This window comes from Hippocampus comes, unplaced genomic scaffold (genome assembly GCF_001891065.2).
Source record: "Hippocampus comes isolate QL1 unplaced genomic scaffold, H_comes_QL1_v1.1 scaffold105, whole genome shotgun sequence".
Lineage (NCBI taxonomy): Eukaryota > Metazoa > Chordata > Actinopteri > Syngnathiformes > Syngnathidae > Hippocampus > Hippocampus comes.
The window spans coordinates 563,486-571,226 of NW_017806235.1; the positions used below are offsets into that span (position 1 = coordinate 563,486).

At 41.4% G+C, this 7,741-nt stretch overlaps 1 protein-coding gene across 1 annotated transcript in view; it reads left to right on the forward strand.

The window, feature by feature from the left end:
• Positions 1–1,964: 1,964 nt before the first annotated feature.
• Positions 1,965–7,741, forward strand: part of LOC109507403 (tropomyosin alpha-4 chain-like) — a 20,187-nt gene continuing 14,410 nt past the window's right edge. The window contains exon 1 of the mRNA XM_019856813.1: positions 1,965–2,101. The gene's annotated coding sequence lies outside the window, so the exon portion shown is untranslated. The remainder of the gene's footprint in view (positions 2,102–7,741) is intronic.

Here is a 7,741-nt window from a genome sequence, read left to right on the forward strand (position 1 = left end):
TTTTTTTTTTTTTTTATGACTGTATTATCTAAAACAACAGCCATCTCTCGAAAATGAAGATGTAGTACTCGGGTTCATCGATGTTATTGTTCGTGCCAGTACAATGAGTTGATGACTGAGCACATTAACTCGTTACCGGGTGCCTCATCCACTAAAAACAAAGAAACACCTCCTTCTAGTACAGTGCTTCTTAACCTTGTTGGAAGTACCGAACCCAACCGGTTCATATGCGCATTCACCGAACCCTTGAAAAACAAGAATATGACTCTTTCCAAATTCAAGACATAAAAAAATGCATTTATTAAAAAAAACAGAAAAAAAGTTAATCAAATTTCAAGACATAAGTATGCGGGTTTTTTTTGTTTGTTTTTTTTATTACGACAGTCACACGTTGACAACTGAGCGAACAAAATTTCCCGCAGCACTGATTGGACAAGCGTTGTTATGTGATCATCTGCAGCCAGTGATGGCCAAGCGGGCGTGTCATAACTAATTGATATGTTGAGTCGGGTATGTCTTTACCTCCATGGCAGAGGCTCCGTCGAACCCCTGAGACCTAATTCACCCCTGCGGTGCAATCGAACCCAGGTTAAGAACCACTGTTCTAGTAGATGGTTCCCTTTTCTCATCAGGAAGGAAAAAAATCCCGAGACACTATGTTAGGCATTACAGAGTTCATTGCTGAGACCGTCAAGTAGTTGCCTGTTGCCTCACGGTGAGCCGATTTGACCGTTGATGCTTCCCAAAACAGCAGCACCTACCAGAGCGCGAAAGCAGCCGCCGAAGTTTACCAAGTGTGGGCTCTTACTGTGTGTTGTAAAGTGTTAAAGATGAGCTCATGTCAAATGTGGTGACAATGACTTTTACGACAAGTCGGGCTCCAGTAGACTAACAGGCGCTTCCTCCACAATGTTGTGATTTTTATATCGCAGGGCGCTCTGCCACTTTTGGGTTCCAAAAATCTGCCTTGTTCTTTGCCGTTTTGCAGCATTTCCGTTTTCAACTTCTCTTTCACTTGACGTCAATTGAAATACTGTATACCCCAAGCAGAAGTTTAAAATAAGCCCCGCCCCCCACATACATTTACACTTGATAAAATCAATGCTACACAAGTAATTGAATAATTTCATCTTCTGACATAGTCATAACAGAGACATTCAAAAATTGTAAGATATTGGCAATATCCTTCTTTCTCACCAACAAGATATGAGGGAAATATGCCAGAAAACCTGACATCCTAAAACATGACTTTATTTTTTCATACATCTTGTAATAGTGACATTTTTCACTATTATTCCCCCAAAATAGCCTGCTTGCCCCAAATAGATTCCAACAGATTGCAACGCAGCGTGTGCAGTTGATTTAAATAAATGCTACACAAATAATTGACCTCAATAATTTTCCCACTCTTGCCACCCTCAAAACCCCCAAACAAATTATTCATTGTAAGATGCTTATGGTATTGTTTCCCATTATGAAAAAATAAAATAGATTCCTCGGCTCTAATAGATGCCTCCCCCTTCACAGATAAACGTTTACAGCCACACACACACACACACACACACACAAAAAAAATCCCAAATATCATCTTATTGTAAAAATAAATACAGTAAATAAATAAATAAACAAATAAAGAAATGCCTCCCAGATCTGCAGTTGATGAAATAAATGCTCAACTATTTCCACTTCTGACATTGACAATGCATAAAAATAGATAAATACTACCAGTGAACAGTATCTATTATAAAAAAAAAAATAAAATAAAGAAATTAAAAACAAAAAAACTCCCTCATCTGCAGTTGATCAAATACTTTATTATTCCTGTTGTTTCACAGTAAAATACAACAACTGTACTTTTGGGAGCAACCCTGCTCCTTCTCAACCTCTTCCTGCCTTATGATGTGATGACAGATGATTTCGCTCTGGTTTCGTTCGCGGCTGAGTGATCCACAGTAACACCTGACTGACGTTTCAGCTGGAGGATGACCTGCTGGCTCTGCAGAAGAAGCTGAAGGGAACAGAAGATGAGCTGGACAAATACTCGGAGGCTCTGAAGGACGCTCAAGAGAAACTGGAGCTGTCGGAGAAGAAGGCCGCAGACGTGAGTTGGCCTGATGTGATGCCACCCGAGGCGTATTTTCCACATGAGGGAACGCAGAGTTGTGGTATCAATAGCCACGTTTGCAGAGGGCCTCAGAGTAAAAGTATCCAATGTGAATGCAGATGCCTGACTTGAAACAGAGGCTCTTGGAAATCGGATTAGGTTGTTGTCGTTTTTTTAATCTTAACTTCTTAAAGTCACATTGAAAAAGTATGTCACTTGAAAGCTTCAGGGATCATAATGCCACATAGTTCAAATGAAAACAGGGACATTTTTAAAGAATCTAACGTGGAGTCCACACACCACTCTTCAGATACTTGGGTTTTGTTTTTGTTGTTGTTGTGCTGTAGGCTCCAAACAAACAAACAATAAGAAGGATTTTCTGTCTTTTTTTTTTTTTTTTTTTGTGAGTACGGGGGCAGCATAAGCTTTCCTGTTGAGGGTTCTTGGCACTCTTTGTCTCAAGCACAGACAAAAACTGGGCCAGCCTGCAGTTGAAGAGGAATGCCAGGAATGTGAGTGAGCTAAAGCAAACACTGCACAGTCCAATGAAATCAACTTTTGGGCCTTATTTGGAGCATACATGAGTTACTCATGTTCCACTCTCACACAATATATCAAAGTCAAGAACATTGAATTCTAGGTTGCGATGTTCCTTTTTATGAGATGTACTGTTGTAGAATGCAGACAAAAATTGATAAAACATCATGTTCATTCATTCTGGTGAAAGATTTCGGGATTTCCAGACAACATGCCCCAAAATTCTCTCAGAAGCCACTCCCTGTGTGACGAATACAGCCGTGCCTTTAGATACCAGTGACCCGACTTCCAAGTTTTTCTCAACACAAACCTTTGACCAGCCAATTTTTTTGTTTTGACTAACTTCAGATGGTAAGATGCTAATGAACTAGCACGCTGACCTGTTGCTTACATGTCGCATCTATATGACCCTTTGAGTAATGGATATCTGAACACAAATGGTGCAGCAACACGTGGGCAGGAAAGTATCAGAGAATATTTTCGTCATTAAAACATGTATTTGGTTGTTTTTGGGGGAGGCTGGAACGGAATAAAGGCATTCCCATTCATTTTAATGGGGAAAGATTTTTTTTTGGAGTCATACGCGTGGTGTCAGAATAAATTAAACTCATATCTCAAGTCACCGCTGTATATGGGAACAAACTACATTTGTTATTCAGTGAAAGCGGCATGGAAAGGGGCCTAGAGTTGAAAGGTCAGCTTCCACGTATTCCCTTTCAAACACACACACACACACACACACACACACACACACACACACACACACACACACACACACACACACACACACAAGCCAGTCCCTTAGGGATAAGGTGAGACTCTGAGTCGAGCCGCTGCTCCTCCGCGTTGAGAGGAGCCAGATGAGGTGGCTTGGGTGTCTGATTAGGATGCGTCTTGGACGCCTCCCTGGTGAAGTGTTCTGGGCATGTCCCGCTGGCGGCAGCAGGCCTCGGGGACAAACCAGGAGACCATGTCTATGTTGGACTATGTTGGATTGGGATCCCCTTGCAAGATATGGAAGAAGTTGTTGGAGAGAGCCAAGTCTGGGCTTCCCAACTAAAGCTGCTGCCCCCGCAACCTGATTCCAGAAAAGCAGTCGAAGATAGTTGATGGATGGATGGATGAATAGATAAAGAAACTATTCGTAAATAATGCTTCCATTCAAATGCACTGCACATAAAGGTCAAACACCACCCCGAAATCAAAGTTTATCTACCACTGAATTGTACTTGTAGTGATTCATCACCCATGAAAGGGGCCCATGTACCATGAGTGGTTCTAGGACCGCATTGACGCTTAATTATGAAGCTTTTTTGGGCTTTTTTTTTTTGGCCTTTGACGTCCAGTACAGACAGAGCTTAGCGTCCATTTTAAGAACTCGCCATGAAAAATGGGCGTCAGGCCTTATTTCCTCATTCACTCTGCAGAGGAGGATTACAAAAATGTGGGACTAAAGCAAAAATGAGGAAGGAAAAGGAGTGCGGCTGAGTGGGTGAAGGGCCAAAGGAGTAAATGCGTTGCCGCCTGATGGCTGCCGGCCCAAATTAATAGACATTCCACAAAGGTGTGGAGGGTCAACAAGATCACTTGAATGAGGATTACACCCCCCCACACACACACAAAGTAGACTTCCCTTCCCAGTCATCACCCCACCGAGACAATTACGTCACTCCTTTCCCATGTAATGAATCAGCTACTGAATCATATCAGACGCCCCTCTCCAAAAACACGCCCCTTTAATCAGAACACAAAAATGCATTCGCCTTATAAGTCCACACTTGCCAAACTATTGCACACTCACTCACGCAGAAGGCGGACTTTGGTCACCTTTCCCTTTGCGCATGCTCACACCGACACAAAAAAAGAAAGAACTTCCTCCCCTTTCGCGACCTGTGTCGTCACCCAGAGCCAAACTCTTCGCAGGATTGGCGGATCTGGCCGTATATTTCCCTGCATCTCCTCCCTCCACCCTCCCTCCTTGCACATCTCCACACTTCCCGCAACGTCCCTTATTTCCTGCCCGGGGAGGAGCAGAAAAAGCAGAAAGGAAAGAAAAAAAAGTTTTCCGCAAGAAAAAAAGTTTGTGTGGAAGGCTTACCGGCCGCAAAAATTCCACATTTTGGTGAGCTAGGAGGCTCGTCGTTGCTGGTTCTCTGCATTGTTTGTCGGGGAATTCGAGGAGAACAATGGAGACTGTAAAGAAGAAAATTCAAACCCTGCAGCAGCAAGTTGATGAGGCGGATGAACGCGCAATGGCCGTCCAAAGGGAGTTGGACACAGAGAGGGAGCTGCGCGAAAAAGTGAGCTTTTCGCCCTAAAAACGCATCCTTTTTCTTTTTCGTCTATTATTTTTTACTGTTCACGAAGCCTGAGCCCACTATATGCCAAAAGCACGATGCTTTTATCTCAAAATGCACTTTTACAGCAGAAGCCCCACCCTATCATTTTTTTGAACGCTTTATTTTAAACGTAAAAGTGTTCTGGTGTGGAAGAAGAAACAGCAGCCGGGGACCGTTTCTTGTCTTATTTGGCGTGTCTTATGTAACTGAAAGCTGCAATCCATTCGGTTAGAATGTATTGATCAATGGAAGAAAAAAAAAAAAAGCCCAGATGGAACACTGCTGTGGGCACTCATAAGTGTGTGTAATGTTCATTTCGTTCAGAAATTCCTCTGTTGCTCAGTTTAATCAGGCGGAATCCCATTGCAAGCGTTTTTTTTAACCTGTTTTTTCCAACCGGATATAAATGTTTTTCATGTTCTGTGTTTTTTAAGTCTTATTATATTTGAGTTATAATTTGATATTATCAATGTTGCGTTGAATCAAAATACAACATTTCCTTTTCCTTTGGAAAACAATGATCAATGGGATGGAATTATAAATATGCTTTCATCACTTAATCGATAATGTAGTCAACAGATTAACCAACGATTAAAATAATCATAAGCTGCATCCCAAATTGATGAGTAATAAATATATAAATCTACTACGCTGCGCTCTACATTTGAAATTACATATTTAACAAGTTATGTTTGAATGTTTTTCTCATAATTACATTTTGTCATATAAATTGATATATAGTTCTATATTTTTCCAAGAGTTATTTTGACAAATAAGTACATTTTCTATATATATTTTAAAAATAAATTGTTCTATATATTTATAAAATAAATTTTAACAATCATGAAAATTAAATTGTAAACTTTTCATTTGTTCATCTCTATTTTTAACTCTTCACAATTTAATTTGTCTAATAAAATTGTATTGTATCATACATATATTCAAGAAAATCTTTTTTTTCTGTACTTTTCAACAAAAAAAATCCAATTTGTTCATTCACAAATAGAGATTATCTGTTCCATTTCTAGAGTTGAAAGGTCAGCTTCCACGTATTCCCTTTCAAACACACACACACACACACACACACACACACACACAAGCCAGCAAGGTCACTTGGGAACATCTGATGATTACCAGTCGATCTATGTTCTTACCCTTACCGATGGTGATGAGCGGTGACCAAAAGAACGAGAACCCGGATACAAGCGGCTGAAATGGGTTTGCTCCGCAGGGTGTCAGGGCTCTCCCTTAGGGATAAGGTGAGACTCTGAGTCGAGCCGCTGCTCCTCCGCGTTGAGAGGAGCCAGATGAGGTGGCTCGGGTGTCTGATTAGGATGCGTCTTGGACGCCTCCCTGGTGAAGTGTTCTGGGCATGTCCCGCTGGCGGCAGCAGGCCTCGGGGACAAACCAGGAGACCATGTCTATGTTGGACTATGTTGGATTGGGATCCCCTTGCAAGATATGGAAGAAGTTGTTGGAGAGAGCCAAGTCTGGGCTTCCCAACTAAAGCTGCTGCCCCCGCAACCTGATTCCAGAAAAGCAGTCGAAGATAGTTGATGGATGGATGGATGAATAGATAAAGAAACTATTCGTAAATAATGCTTCCATTCAAATGCACTGCACATAAAGGTCAAACACCACCCCGAAATCAAAGTTTATCTACCACTGAATTGTACTTGTAGTGATTCATCACCCATGAAAGGGGCCCATGTACCATGAGTGGTTCTAGGACCGCATTGACGCTTAATTATGAAGCTTTTTTGGGCTTTTTTTTTTTATTCTTGATCCATGTATAGATTTATCCATCCATCCAGCTATTATCTGAATTGCTTCATCCTCACGAGGGCAATGCTCAAGCCTATCCCAGCAGTAATCACAAGTGCCTTTGGTTGTCTGTTGATTACTATTTTTTCTTTTTATTTGTTTATATATTTATGTCTTTAGGTCATTTTTATGCAGAAAAAAAGAGTTAAAATAATCAATTAATAACATAGAAACATCTCATGAAGAGATGAAAAGGAAAGATGGAGAAGCCATGCTAATTGCTCCATAAGATTGAGACTTAACGAATGAACACCAAATCCATTCTTTAAAATCCAATATTTTGTGTAACGCGAGAGGAGAAATTGTTCGAATTGATTCTCAAAGGCGACGACAGGGTGAACGCAAGTTGATATTGAGATATATCGCTTATATGGTCACTGGTCACTTTTCTTATGAGCTTTATTTTTAGCTTCATGGCAGCTGGCACGTACAAGCCGAAAGCCATCACACATGAACGCTAATGTTACGCCCGCGCGCACACACACACACACACACACACACACACACACAGGGACTAACTTCCTGCTTGCGAAAAATATTTGTCACTGTTTCGGTTGTCCCTATTGTGCAGGAATATATGAGAAGCAGGACCTTTCGCAAAATCTCACGAGAACACATCCAACAAATTACTTTTTGACAAGTAAACGCCCCGCTCCAAAAGAGGCATCTGTCTTTCCGTCATGAAAAACAAGACCGGGCAGTAGTCAATCACTCCAGTTAATCATGGAGCCCATCAACTAGTCGCCAAGTACTTTGGACTAATAAATGCCTCCGCCCCAAATAGCCGCCTGGCCCTCCCTGGTTCTCCTTTCCTTCTTCTCAAATGAAGAATGATTAAGAAATTAAGAAAAAGTCTATTGCTTAGGCCATCAAGTAGTCATCAGCTGTGTCATCCACTTACCAGAAGAAACACCAAATAATACCCCCCCCCACCCCC